The sequence below is a fragment of the Rhinopithecus bieti genome, unplaced genomic scaffold, assembly GCF_001698545.2.
Source record: "Rhinopithecus bieti isolate Rb0 unplaced genomic scaffold, ASM169854v2 scaffold_5019, whole genome shotgun sequence".
Classification (NCBI taxonomy): domain Eukaryota; kingdom Metazoa; phylum Chordata; class Mammalia; order Primates; family Cercopithecidae; genus Rhinopithecus; species Rhinopithecus bieti.
The window spans coordinates 135774-150824 of NW_016804585.1; the positions used below are offsets into that span (position 1 = coordinate 135774).

Consider the following 15051-nt stretch of genomic DNA (forward strand, 5'->3'; position numbering starts at 1 on the left):
AAACTTGGTATCCGTGCCAACTTTTTTCCCCCTCCCCTCCTCCCTCTCTCTTCCCCTTCCACTCTCCCAACTGCTGCCAGCCGGCATCAGCGCCGAATTGCCATCTCCTTGAGCTCTCTGTGGAGCAATCTCAGAGAGCAGTAAGGTGTGACGCGGAGCTCTGCCGGCTTCGCAGCACCGCCTGCGGAAAGAGCGCAGGATGGCGGAGGAAGATTAAGAGAAATCGCGAGCAGGGCTCGGCTGCCATTGGTGTGTGCAAACGCCGAGGAGGAAGGGAGAGGGAGAGTGAGGAAGGGGGGAGAGAAAGGGGGAAAAAACCAGCAGCTGTCGGCCTAATTCTTCTAACACTCTGCTTGTGGTCATATTAGAAAAACAGATTATGCCCCTCGGTGCCACTCACTTATACTTGACATACGTTAATGTTCTATATCTCCATTTTCCGGTTCTTGATGACGGTGGACTTGAGGTCGAGGAGGATGGGGGCCTGGGTGGCCAAGGGGCACAAAAAAGCCCTGTCCTCTCATTCTCTCCTGACCTTGAACCCCAGTCTGCACTCGCCCTTTAGAAAGCAAGCCAGTTTACCTCTGATGCCAGCATTTGGTGTTTTGCAGCCCCTTATGAGATGCAGAGGTCAGAGGATACCTGGAGCCCTTAACCCTAAGTCACCCCTCCTTTATAGTCTTAATAGGTCACTTTAGCACGAAGTGAGACCAACTTTTGTGGCACTACCCCCCAACCTTTCTGTGGGCTCTCTCACTCAAATCAGAAGTTGAGGGTCAGAGAAGGGAGTCTATGATAATGTGTGTCCCAAGAGGGGGTTACAGAGAAGCCATAAGCAAAACAAGGCCAGGATTGTTTCTGGGTTGCTATGGAAACCAGGTTCCCTCCTTCCGGCAGGAATGGAGGAGTGCCTCAGGCCTTCCTGCTACCACCAATCCTGAGGGTTGTAAAGGCGGAGTTTGCTAAGGCCTGGGGAAAGGGCTGGTCTTGGAGGACAAACCAACCATTCCCTACAGCTGGCCTGCCATTCAGAGGTCTTTGACCCCCACCTTTCCTACCCTCACACCCCTATATTCAGTCAAAGGAGGCTTTTTCCTCTGGTGCCTTGTCCTCTATGGAGACCTGTTGCTTAGCAACCACTAGTGCTTTCTTCTTAATAACTCACAGGGACGGAGAGATAAAATATCTGTGTCTATATTCAGTTCCCCTCCCCTGTCTATTTATATTTAATAACTGAAGCCCTGTCTTGGGTTCCCTTAGCACCTGCCTTAGAGAGCTCTTAGAGGGATTATCCGCAGCCTGAAGAAAGAAGGTTACAACTGAGGAAGAACTTCTGAACAGGGAAGAGTGGAAGAAAAGACTGTAGTAGGTAGAGCATCAAGGGAAGCTGTGGAAACATATTTTCTTAAGTAGAGGTAGAGAGGGGAAACAAAATATTTAGAACTTGGAATGTGGGAAGGGGATATCCACAGGAATTCTTAAGGGACAGCTCCAGGTCCTTGAGTGGACCCTAACAGCTGCTTCCAGGCCGGCATTTTCCACTCCCCACATCCTTCCCTGCCCCTGCTTCCTGGCCACTTCCAGTCTATGTCCATATTTCTTTTGTTTGTTTTGAGACGGACTCTTGCTCTGTCACCCAGGCTGGAGTGCAGTGGTACAATCTCGGAGCACTGCAAGCTCTGCCTCCCAGGTTCACACCATTCTCCTGCCTCAGCGTCCCTAGTAGCTGGGACTACAGGTGCCTACCACCATGCCTGGCTAATTTTTTAGTATTTTTAATAGAGACAGGGTTTCACCATGTTAGCCAGGATGGTCTCAATCTCCTGACCTTGTGATCTGCCTGCCTCGGCCTCCCAAACTGCTGGGATTACAGGCATGAGCCACCGCGCCTGGTCTGTTTGTTTGTTTGTTGTTTGTTTGTTTGTTTGTTTGTTTAAAAAAAGGAGTTTCACTCTTCTTGCCTAGGCTGGAGTACAATGGCACGATCCCAGCTCACTGCAAGCTGTGCCTCCCAGGTTTAAGCGATTCTCCTGCCTCAGCCTCCCAAGTAGCTAGGATTACAGGCACATGCCACTACGCCCAGCTAATTTTTGTATTTTTAGTAGAGACGAGGTTTCATCATGTTGGTCAAGCTAGTCTCGAACTCCTGACCTCAGGTGATCCGCCCACCTCAGCCTCCCAAAGTGCTGGGATTACAGGCGTGAGCCACCGCGCCCAGCTTCCCTCTCATATTTCTATCTGTAAGTGGCCTGTTGGATCTCCATTTTCCTAGCGTCTGGATGTTGGTATCCAGAAGGGGCTGTGCTGATGTTTGTCCCCCAAGGTCTGGGTACTTCCCAGTTTTTCAGTCACTAGGAAGGAGTTCTTCTGAGTTCTCCACTGGAAAACCCCACACCTGACCTGGCAGTGGGGGCTGTACAATAATCAAAAAATGAGCAAGGAAGGTCTACAGTAGCCTAGGCCTGTATGCAGAGTCAGGAGACTTAGATTTAGTCACTTCTCCTTACTCTCCTGTGATCCCAGATTATTATCCACTTGATCTTTTAAAGCCCTTATTGCCTCATCTGTAAGCCAGGAATAATAATAATGTTTACCTTACTGGACTTTAGCAGGATCAGTTAAAGTAATATGTGAAAGAAAATATGCCACAAACTATCACATTTAACTAAAATAGGTCTGAAAAAGGGAGAGGGAGGCATCATGAATCCAGCCCAGCCCTGGACTTAGGAGTGCTCCTTCCCACAACTCTCATGGCCTCTGGTCTTCCATTAGTTTGTTGGCAAGAGGGGTATGACCCTGCCCTCTGGTCATTCAGGCAAGGAGCTATAAAAATCAAAATCAAACACGAAGCAGTCTAGGGAGAGTCACGCAGTGTTGTCCCTATCGTCTTACCTCAGACCCAACCTCTGGCCTCTAAGTTTTCAGCTGCCGAGAAAGCAGCCCTACCGACACCCGACCCTGACCCTGACCCTCTGCCCTTTTCGGCGGTCAGCACCTTTGCTGCCATCGTGCTAGCTCACAGACTGTACAGTTTCACCCACCATACCCCCCTTCTCTGCACCTCTTCCAACCCGAGCCTTCTGTGGCAGACAGATGGGGTGTCTGGGATGGAAAAGGCTCTGGGCTCTACGCCGTCTTGGGTGGGCAGCCCCCCTCTCCAACTCCCCATTACTCCCTCTCCCCACCTAAGACACTTAGATTCACCCCAGGCAGCACTAGAAGGGGCTGAGAATTCCAACTCTCTTCTCTTCTCAGGCTCAGCTCCAGAAGCAGACCCAGAATGGCATCCTTCTCTGAGACCCAGACTCCAGCCTCTCTTCATGGAAGACCAGAGCAAAGGAGGAAGTAGGTTAGGGAATGGTAAGGCTCCTTGTGATGGGACTAATGTGGAGAGGCCTGGGGCCTTTCCCTGAGGACTGGATGGCTGGAGTTTGGGAGCCTGAGTTGACAGAGGAGGCTAAGCCCTGGCAGCTACTTTGTTCCAGAAATCTAAGGTCCCTGGAGAGAGGCTCAGCTTGGGGAGGGGGAAGGGAACTAACATTGCAGAGCACCAACTGTGAGCCAGGTGCAATGGCAGAGCCTTTCCATACCTGTACTCACAACTAGTGGGTGAGGAGTCAGGGCAAATAGGTGTCTCATGAGCTCCCCATATCTCGGCAGCCAACCACCTTCTCCATTGATTTTGTGATGTCACTGCCAGTTCTCCTACTGCTCTGACAGGTCTTTCTCTGTGTCCTTCACAAACTCATTCTCAACTCCTTAGACTCAGTCAAGTCCACCAGTTATACACTTCGATGGTTCTATATATTGTTCCTTCAGAGTACTTAACACAGTTATTTCCTATGTATTTGTCCAGTCATTTGAATAATGATCCTAGTTTTATTGGATGGAAAGTTCCACAAGGTCAGTGACCATTTCTATCTGTATTCACCAATGTATTCCCAGTGCCCAGAAACAATGCCTAGCATAAAGCAGCTGTTTGGTAAATACTTGTTCAATGAATGAATAAATGACAAAAGAACATCCCTCTGGCCTAAACTCCCTTCTTAGCCACTCCCTCACTCTGAGCTCACCCACCCAAATATGTGGACCAGGGAACAAGGTACCTGGGAGGTCAGGCCACCTTGTTCTCCCTCATCAGGATAGGACCAGTCCTAGTTTCAGGGTGTGGGGCCATTGCTGTGCCAGAGCCTGGTCCTGCCTGTCTGCTCTTCATCTTTTCCAGGGACTGAGAGAATTCAAAGTCTCAACAGTTTTTCCCCACATCATTCATGTGAGCTGGAAAGGGAGGGGAGTTCCATCAGAGGAAGGTTCTCTGAAGAAAATCCCTCTTTTTTGCCTTGCCAAGACTGCAGAGACCATTTGTTGCCACCCCTCTGTTTGCTTCTGTCCTCTTACCCTGGACTTCAGGGAAAGAGATGGTTAAACCAAGTAGGAGAGATAGGCAGTTTACCAGATGCAGGACAGGCTGCTTGCTCCTAAAAATGTCTGGGGAGCTAGGTGATGAGCCTCGGCCAGGTGATTGGAGCAGAGGATTAGGGCTGTACTCCCTAGACCCTGGGAAGCAGGGAGTAGATAAAATGACCTCTGTGAGGTGTCCAGCCTCCAGCCCAGGGCTTTATCTGACTCCTCTGCTGCCCTTGCCATCCGACCTCAAACGATGTTCCCAAATCTGTTAAAGAGTTAAAGTGAGGCCAAGCATGGTAGCTCCTTGCTGTCTGTTGCTATTCCCCATTCTTTTTTTTTTTTTTTTTTTTTGAGAACGGAGTCTCGATCTATCGCCCAAGGCTGGAGTGCAGTGGCCGGCATCTCAGCTCAACTGCAAGCTCTGCCTCCCGGTTTACGCCCATTCTCCTTGCCTCAGCCTCCCGAGTAGCTGGGACTATAGGCGCGCCACCACCTCCGCCGGCTAGTTTTTGTATTTTTTAGTAGAGACGGGTTTCAGGCGTGTTAGCCAGGATGGTCTCGATCTCCCTGACCCTCGTGATCCACCCGTCTCGGCCTCCCAAAGTGCTGGGATTACAGGCTTGAGCCACCGCGCCCGGCCTGCCCATTCTTAGCCTTAACCTTAACAGACATTTGCCCATCTCCCAGCCCAGAGCATCTCTTCATCCAGCTCAGTGCCAATACCCAGTGCTCACAGCAGCCTCTCAGCCCCCTTATCCTAACAGTGCCCCACAGCACCCAGATATCTAGGGTCCTGGATCTGGGAAGCCACTCTGGGCAGTGTTGCTCTCTCTAACCCCACCTGTTCTGTGGGCCCTAATGAAGCAGGACAACTCAGGCTTCAGGCCAGGTCCTTGTGTCCTTATCAAAGGCAACATCTGTCCCCTCCAAGAGGATAACCCCTGGGGGGAAGAGGGTGAGACAGGCACAAGGGAGAAATCGTGATCTTGCCTGGGCCCTCACCCCAGATTCCACTGCAGGCATAGATTGGGGGTGAAAGCCAAGACAGCCACAGAGGCTCTCACACACACATGCCCCTGCATGGGCCTTCATGCCTCTGAGCCCCCACATATGAAAGCCCCTCCTAGGCTCACCCAGCTACCTGGGCTGCTGCTGCTGCCAAGCGGCCTTCTTTTATTCATGCGTTGTTTTATTGCTGGCAAATGCTGCTGCTTGCTGCTGTTGGAGGCGTTCCTGCCAAATCCATCCCAACATCTTGGCCTGGCATCAGGGCGGCATGCTAATGTGGAAATTTAAAGAGCCGCCCGGCTTTAAATCGGAATTTTAAATGAGCAGCAGTGCTCCGAGGGGACCTGGGCAAAATCGAACAGTATCCGATCCACCCTTCCTCCTCCCACACCCACAGCATCACCCCACGTTCCTCCCATCCCTCCCTTTGATTTGGACATTAGAGGAGGTATTGGCATGGGACACCATAGGGGAAGAGAGAGGTACCAGGCCAGAGGAATTTGTTCAAGATGGGGTCATCTGGATCGGTGAGGAGCTAGGATCACTCTGGACCAAGAATGGATCTACTCCTTGCTGTCACAGGCAAATGGCCACATGCAGGGTGTTCCACAAGGGAGAAGAGTTAGAGGTAATGAAACTGAAGTTACTCCCTCACTTCCCATTTTACCAGGAAACAAGAAGAGAAGGCCTGCTCTGCAGAGAAGAGGGAAGGTGGAATTACAAGAAGACACTCACACATAACATACTCTTGTTGCCAATGGGATGTGTGCACACAGCTGTGCATGCAGGATGGGATGCTTGATGAGGCCCCTGCAGCACATATATACATAGCTCACACATCACCCCTGCATGGAGAGGAATTATTTGCACATGGAGGGTGGTCTTTCTTTCCCTATCCAGGACACTATTGTAACCCCAGAGCAAGCTGGCTTCTGCAAGTTGCTAGCTTGAACTGTGCCCCAGGTTTTTCCATGGATCCTAATTTCCCAGCTCCTGGCAGCTGCTTGAGTCAGCCATGGTGATGGATCTCTGCAGCTCTTCTGCCAGGACAGGGGCAGGGGGAACCTGAAGCCATCCCACTGTCTTGGCCACAGTGTGGTGCCTTCTCTGGTGATCACCAAATGACAGGCTCAGACATCTCATCTGGGAGAGGTTTTGGACACAGCCTTGGTTTCAAAGGAAAGAAGGGGCTAATGGGAGGTGAGAGAGGCAGAATCTGTGCCTCCTTGTGATTCCCTCTCCTTACCTATCTCCAGGAGATAGGTGGCCCCTCTATCAGAAAACATTTTTTGAATGCCTGCCCTCAGGGAGACACCATGCTTTACTTTAGCACAGTGCCTCACAATTTTCAGGATTGACAGCAGCCCTAAGAATCTGGATGTGCTGTCCCCATTGGAGGGTCCACAGTAACTCACATGGTGACATCAACCTTACTCATGTTAGGCTACCAGGCCAAGGGATGCTCCAAGACCTTCCCTAGAATTCCTCCTCCCTCAAAGAAGGAGCCAGCTCCTTCAGGGACTGGTGTGGCCGCCAGCCAAGAGGCTTGGGGAAGGCCTGGGGCATGCAGCTGACACCTGCCCACCAGATCTCCAAGGAACACCTTCCTCCCCCACTCCCACAGCCTCATTCAGATGGCCCCTGGGCTACAAGGAGACAGTGCTCACTTCTCCCCACTCCCAGAAAAAACTTCAAGCTGGACAGCCTCCCTTTCCATTGTAACCTGTTCCAAGATCCTCCACCCAGACTAACACGACCCACCAAGCAATTTTGCCAGGCAGGACCAAATGTTTAATATAGTAGGGGTTGAGCTGGGCCTAGGTATGGAAACTTGAGGAGTGAGGCTTGGGCTGGAATCCTGGGAGAAGTTGTTGAGGTCAAGAGAGGTATGAGGAAGAACAACTTGATGTGAGTGAAATAGGACAGGGGAACATGAAGGGGAGGGCCTGAATGAATCTGCCTCTCTCATCTAATTAGCAACATGTAAATAATATGCAAATAACACCCTCTTTGTCTAGAGACCACAAGGCCAGTGCTTTTTGGAAGTGGATTGCAGAGGGCCCTCCAGACAGTGTCTCTGAGATCCTCAGATATGGGACACCCAGGCTCAAGAGAGAGGCCAGAGTGCAGCCATCTGGTTCTTGCTTATTCCCTGAATTGGCTCACTTTCTGTGAGCCTCAGTTTCCCTGTGTATGAAATGGCAAGACTACTGGATGGTCTCTAAGGCTTTTTTCCAGTACCAACAGTCTGGGATTGTATGACCTGGGCCCAGTGCCAGAGCAGAGTGGAGGGTTTGATTCCATTCTGGGGTGGAAGCCAAGATCCTTGGCTCTCTTGCCCCTGCTGCCCACCTCAGCAGTTAGTTCTGTCATGCTGCCCCCACAGCCCCTCACACACCTGCCATCCCAAACATGGGCAGTTTCCTGAAGGCAGTGTTTTTTCCCATCCATGCCTTTACCTACACTGTTTTCTCTGCCTGGTATGCCCTTCCTGTTTCAGCCCCTCACTTGACTAAGTCCTCCAACATTCTTGCCTACCTTACTCCTCCACTCCCCAGTTCTGACAAGGTGCCTCCCTTCTGGGTGCCTCTATGTACTGTCTGTTTACTTATCTCTTGTCCCACTAGACCATGAACTCCTGGTTTTGGTTCAAGACTAAATCTCCAGTATAAGTGTATTAGTTTCCCAAGGCTGCTGTAACAAATTAACCACAACTCTGGTATCTTAAAACAACTGAAGTTTATTCTCTCACACTTCTGGAGACCAAAAGTTCAACATCCGTTTTACTATACCAAAATCAAAGTGTTGGCAGGGCTATGCTCTTTCTGGAGGCTCTAGAGGAGAATCTGTTCCTTGTCTCTTCCAGCTTCTAGTGGCTACTAGCATTCCTTTGCTTGTGGCCCCATCACTGCAGTTTCCACCTCTGTCTTCACATCGCCTTCTACTCTTTGATGTATGTATAATCTCTCTCTCTCTCTCATAAGGACACTTGTGTTAGCATATAGGGCCCACCTGGATAATCCAGAATAATCTTCCCATCTCAAGATTCTTAATCACATCCTCAAAGATGAACCGATTTTCCAGTTAAGGTAACATTCAGTTTCTGGGCATATCTTTAGAAGCTATCAGACCACCAAAATAAGCAAAGACATTTTAAAATTTACCATTTATTTAGTACCATGTACCAGACACCTACATACATTTTTCTCACCTCAATTAAGTTTTACAATAACCCTGAAATGTAGGTATTAATGCCTCTATTCTATAGACGAGGAAACTGAGGCTTAGGGAGATTGAGTCATGCTCCCAAAGTCACGTAGCTGGTAAATGACAGAACTGGGATTTGAAACCAGATGAGCTTGGCTCCAAAGCCAACATGCTTTTTGCCTTACCAACAGCCTCTGAGCCTACCCCGGGCCCTGGCACAGGTTTCTTGCCTGAATGGATGTGCAGAAAAAGAAAGATAGGTGGACAAGAGAACGAATGATGAGGCCCAGCATTTTTAGTGATATTGACTCTAGCTTTCTTTTGCCAAAGCCCCTTACCACCTCTCTTATTCTCCCCCACCAACCCTGACCCCTTGTTGCAGAAGCCTGGAATCCCCCCCAGCTTGCAGCCCCCTGCCAACTACTGCTGCCCAGACGGGTGGCACAGTGCCTGGACTTCAGGCAGGATCTATCAAATCACAGAACCAGAGGGTGTCTGGAGGTCACCTCATCTAGTCCTCTGTTCACACCCAGCCCTGCTCATGAGGACAGGGGCAGACAGGGTCAGGGTAGTGGGCAGCAACAGGATGAAGTGCCCATCTCTTCCTTCAGCTGCCCTTTCTCCTTTCTCACTTCTTACATAATTTATATTGGAAGTCTTCACTCAGGTCTGACTTTGCAGACATCATGCATAATGAGAATTGGCCAGAATCAGGAGTCCTGTGGTCATAGGACTGACCCAGTCCTAGATTCTCCAAAAAATAAAACGAGATTTTTGGCTAAGTTTCTTCACCTCTGTGGGCCTCTAATTCTTCATCTTTTTTTTTTTTTTTTTTTTTTGAGACGGAGTCTCGCTCTGTCCCCAGGCTGGAGTGCAGTGGCACAATCTCGGCTCACTGCAAGCTCCGCTTCCCGGGTTCACGCCATTCTCCTGCCTCAGCCTCCCGAGTAGCTGGGACTACAGGCACCCGCCACCGCGCCCGGCTAATTTTTTGTATTTTTTTTTAGTAGAGACGGGGTTTCACCGTGTTAGCCAGGATGGTCTCGATCTCCTGACCTCGTGATCCGCCCGCCTCGGCCTCCCAAAGTGCTGGGATTACAGGCGTGAGCCACCACGTCCGGCCTAATTCTTCATCTTTAAAATGGGATCGATAATAGGGGTAGTAACAATACCCAAATCACAGGGCCTTTGGGATAATAGCACAGCCCAGGAAAGAAGCGTCCAACCCACAGCCCGGAGCAAGGCAGGTGCTGCAGGATTATTTTATAACACCCCCCTCAGCCCTCCAGCCAAGCCCCTTTATCCTGGGTAACACAGGGCTCTGCTCACCTCAGGCATTCTGGTCTGCCTCGCGCGCTAGACTGTGAATTCCTCTTGGCAGGATCTTGTTCATTTCTAATCACCGCCCGTTCCCCTCCCTAGTGTCTAGCCTGTGCTCGGGTATGTAAGTTCAACACACATTTAATAAATGAGGTCGGGCGCGGTGGCTCACGCCTGTAATACTAGCATTTTGGGAGGCCGAGGGGGGCAGATCACTTGAGGTCAGGAGTTCAAAACCAGCCTGGCCGAAGTGGTGAAACCCCGTCTCTAGTAAAAATAGAAAAAAAAATTAGTCGGGCGTGGTGGCGGGCGCCTGTAATACGAGCTACTCCGGAGGCTGAGGCAGGAGAATCCCTTGAACCCGGGCAGCGGAGGTGGCAGCCAGCCGAGGTCGCACCACTGCACTCCAGCTTGCGCAACAGAGTGAGACTCCGTCTCAAAATAAAATAAAATAAATAAGTGAGCAAGGGTAAGAATCGGCCCCCCAAGACCCGAGAGGCTCAGAGCTTGACTCCCACCAGCAAGTTTTCCCCGCACGACCCTTTCCCCTGGGTTCCTGGCGGCGACCGCAATGGCGGGAAAAGAGGCGCTGCCGCTTTAAGATTTCTCTCGGGCGTCCGGGTTGCCAAGGCGCGGTTGCCAGCGGCCTGCGCGGAGCTGCGTCCGGCTTTCGCGCGCCGGCTTCGGGTTTCCGCCATCGCCGCTGGGCCGCGCCGGGCTCGGCTCCTCCGAACCGTCTGGCGGACTTGGCACCGGCCCCCGCTCCTCAGTGCCCCCGCAGTGCGTGGCAGGCTGCGGCTTCATTATCCTGATTGATTCCTCCTGCTCCCCGACACCATGGGGGCCCCGGACAAGGAAGGGGGGCGGAGGCGGCATCTGCAGGCCCCTTCCCCGGCCCTAGCCCCCAGCCGCTCCTCAGGCCACCCTGCTGTGGCTGGCCAGGCAGGGCGGGGATGGAGGACCGGCCTGGCCTCTGCTCTCTTGGTGGGCAGGGAGGGGAGGGCCCCAAGGAGGAGGGGAGCAGTGTCCGGTCCGTGCTCTTCCCAAGGTGCCCGCTCTGGGCCGCGTACACCCTGCCTCGTCCCGCCCTCAGCAAAGATTTTGCGCCTTCTCCGGGAGGATATGGAAAGGTTGGGGTGGGGAAAGAACACAGTGGAGGACTGAAAACTTCAGGAGAACGAGCCCTGGCAAAACGGGAAAGGTGACATCTCCGAAGAGTGTTGGTCACGTGTGTCAAGGCCTGGTGACGCGTGTCTTGTGTGCCTCCCTGGGCATCTCCCTACAGTTCTCAGTAGAGGCAGGGGCAGGGTCTGGACCCAACCAACACAGGACACCCCGCAAGAATCTGAGCTCAAAGGAGGGCCAGGAGTCTGTGTGAGGGAGAGGACATGTACTCCAGAATCCAGCAGGGTGTGCCCACCCCACACCCAAACCAAGTACTGACACCTTAGTAGAAAGAGCATCTGGGCCGGGCGCAGTGGCTCATGCCTGTAATCCCAACACTTTGGGTGGCCGAGGCGGGCAGATCACGAGGTCGGGAGTTCAAGACCATCCTGGCCAGCATAGTGAAACCCCGCCTCTACTAAAAATACAAAAACGCTGGGCGTGGTGGCGGGTGCCTGTAATCCCAGCCACTCTGGAGGCTGAGGTAGGAGAGTCGTTTGAACCCGGGAGGCAGAGGTTACGATGAGCCAAGATTGCACCATTGCACTCCAGCCTGGGCAACAAAAGTAAAACTCTGTCTCAAAAAAAAAAAAAAAAAAAAAAAAAACGAGCACCTGGGGGCCAGAACCGAGTTTGGTGAGTCTGGAGCATCTTCTTAGTTCTGCCACTTGGTTTGTGGCCTGGGCAAGTCCCTTTACCTTTCTTAGCCATGGCTTATCCATCTGTACAATAGGGATAAGCCGGTTGCCAGTGACTAAATGGGATAATATGTAATGTGTAGATGGCAGTACCTTAAGTCCTCTGGCAATAAGAAGAAAGGGAGATAAGGGGCTGAACTCTATCCCTGCTGCTGTTTTGGGTGGATCCCTTGAGGGAGGTGAGTCTTCTCCATATGCTTAAATCCCTGCTTAGGCCAGGCACGGTGGCTCACGCCTGTAATCCCAGCACTTTGGGAGGCCGAGCTGGGTGGATCATGAGGTCAGGAGATCGAGACCATCCTGGCTAACACGGTGAAACCCTGTCTCTACTAAAAAAATACAAAAAACTAGCCGGGCGAGGTGGCGGGCGCCTGTAGTCCCAGCTACTCGGGAGGCTGAGGCAGGAGAATGGTGTGAACCCAGGAGGCGGAGCTTGCAGTGAGCCCAGATCGTGCCACTGCACTCCAGCCTGGGGGACAGAGCGAGACTCCATCTCAAAAAAAAAAATCCCTGCTTAACTGGAAGATTACCCCAAACCTTCCAGTCAAAGCTGCCCCCTTGTCACAGTAGAGGGGCAAAACTGCTCTTACCTCATTGGCATTGCACAGATTCAATATCTAGGTTTACACCAGGCTCTCCACTACTGTCCTTCTTGCCTTGGGGCCTCTCTTCGCACAATCCCTGACAGTCTCCTTCTAGTGCCTCGCCCCTGTCCTGTCCAAGGGCCAGACCTGGGAAATTTCTTCCATAGACTCAAACCTTTGGTCCCTCTCAGCCCTGGGAAAGAGGGAACGGGTGGAGAATTTGAGGCCATGTAACGTATACCTGTCATGCTTGTGAATGTGATCTGGGCCTCTCTGGCAACTTCAGTGCCCATCTCAGGGCCTGTTTCCTCTTCTGTAAATTCACTATTCTTGCAACCCACATTTACTGGGTGACCACAGCGGGGCAGCATGGTGCACCCAGCAGGTTGGGAGTATGGAAAAAACACAGGATGGAAAGAACACTGAGGCTAGGCTCGGTGACTCAAGCCTGTAATCCCAGGACTTTGGGAGGCTGAGGTGGGTGGATCACCTGAGGTCAGGAGTTGAAGACCAGCCTGGCCAACATGGTGAAGCCTCGTCTCTACTAAAAATACAAAAAGTAGCCAGGTGTGGTGGTGCTCACCTGTAAATCCCAGCTACTCAGGAGGCTGAGGCACGAGAATCACTTGAACCCAGGAGGCGGAGGTTGCAGTGAGCTGAGATCGTGCCACTGCACACTGCAGCCTGGGTTACAGAGCGAGACTCCATCTCAAGAAAAAAAAAAAAAACCCCATTGTGAAACTACTGATCTGGGGACAACAGATCAATGCACATAACAGGCTCTCCAATACTAGGGGCCAGTGCAGGGACATCTCCCAGATTCTAGAGCATTCCATAGTGTCCATAGGCTAATTTCCTCCGGTGAAAGACATCCTAAAATTTGAGTCTGGGGCTTTTGTTCATTCCCTTTTGATGGAATTCCCTATTTTTATACCAGTCATTCATTACCTTTATATTAAAAGGGAAAATACAATAAAAATACTTCCAGTAGCTAGAATCAGGTTAGCTCGTGTATCTAGGCTTGCAAAGCTGCCAAGGACCTTTGTTCAGTGTGGCCCTGTGTATGGCTGCCTCAGTCTACCCACTGGCCTGGCTGCCCACCCACCCCTGGCTGGCCTGCCCTATCCTCAGCGCCTATAGCCCTCAGCTCCACTTCCTATTAATACAAACCACGTGGGACCCTCACGGTGGCGTCTCCAGGCAAAAGATGAAGCCACAGCCGCCTAGTGGCTGCCAGGGAGGCTGGCAGGAAGGGGCATCTCTACCCGGCGTCTCCTGGGAAACAGCAAGCTCCCCAGAGAAGGGACATTTGGAAGTAAAATTTCTGCCGTTGTGTGTCAATGTGTATGTTGGGGCAGGAGAGGGAGGTAAGAAGCCTCCCCAGCCCCTCTGTTCCTTTCTCCTCAGGAAAAGCCTCTTCGAGCAACTCTCCCACTGCCTCCCAAAACTCCAACCTCTTATATAGGCTCTTCTGGGACTGGACAAGTGGCTGAAAATGTCCCTTCAGATTTATGATGCAGGTGAAGAAGAGCACTGGGCTGAGAGTCAGAGGCCCCAGTTCTGAGTTTCCTGCCTTACCCCGTGGCATGTTATACCTGGCATGTTATACCTCCCTTTCTGAGTCCTAAGTTCCTCCTCTGTAAAATGAAATTTTCTCATCATTCCTAGTCTCTACATTGGGCCTCCTCCACAAAGTCCAGGAATACAGTTGGGGCATTCTAGGCCATTCTTTCCTATACCTAGGACAGATATCTAATAGAAGCTCATGATTCCTAGAGTAACCTTGGCTCTAGGAATTCTACATTGACCTTGAACGAGCCGGGGCCCTTCACCTGCCCATGCATTCATTTAGGCATTTGTAGGTGCCTTTTGAGAGTGAAGTCTGTGCTGAGAGGATCTAAGTCTGCCCCTTTTTTTTTTTTTTTTTTTTGTAGAGATGGAGTCTCGCTCTGTTGCTCAGGCTGGAGTGTGGTGGCGTGATCTTGGCTCACTGCAACCTCTGCCTCCCGGGTTCTAGCAATTCTCCTGCCTTAGCCTCCCAAATAGCTGAGACTACAGGCGCAAGCTGCCAGACCCAGCTAACTTTTTGTATTTTATTTTATTTTTATTTGTTTATTTGAGATGGAGTCTCACTCTGTCGCAGGCTGGAATGTAGTGGCACAATCTTGGCTCGCTGCAACCTCTACCTCCTGGGTTCAAGCGATTCTCCTGCCTCAGCCTCCCGTGTAGCTGGTACTGCAGGCACCCACCACCACGCCCAGCTAATTTTTGTATTTTTAGTAGAGACAGGGTTTCACCATGTTGGCCAGGATGGTCTCTATCTTGACCTCGTGATCTGCCTGCCTCGGCCTCCCAAAGTGCTGGGATTACAGGCATGAGCCACTGCGCCTGGCTTTATTTATTTATTTATTTATTTATTTAGAGATGGAGTCTTGCTTTATTGCCCAGGATGGAGTGCAGTGGCACAATCTCAGCTCACTGCAGCCTCTGCCTCCCAGGTTCCAGCGATTCTGCCTCAGCCTCCTGGGTAGCTGGGATTACAGGTGCACGCCACCATGCCCAGCTAATTTTTGTATTTTTAGTAGAGGCGGGGTTTCATCATGCTGGCCAGGCTGGTCTCGAACTCCTGACCTCAGGTGATCCCCCTGCCTTGGCCTCCCAAA

General features: G+C 51.4%; 1 long non-coding RNA gene across 1 annotated transcript in view; it reads left to right on the forward strand.

Annotated features, from left to right (window-relative positions):
* The window catches only part of LOC108527777 (uncharacterized), a 25619-nt gene extending 21594 nt beyond the window's left edge, over window positions 1–4025 (forward strand). The window contains exons 6-7 of the long non-coding RNA XR_001884922.1: window positions 1261–1369; window positions 3256–4025. This is a non-coding gene — a long non-coding RNA (uncharacterized LOC108527777). The remainder of the gene's footprint in view (window positions 1–1260; window positions 1370–3255) is intronic.
* Window positions 4026–15051: the final 11026 nt, after the last annotated feature.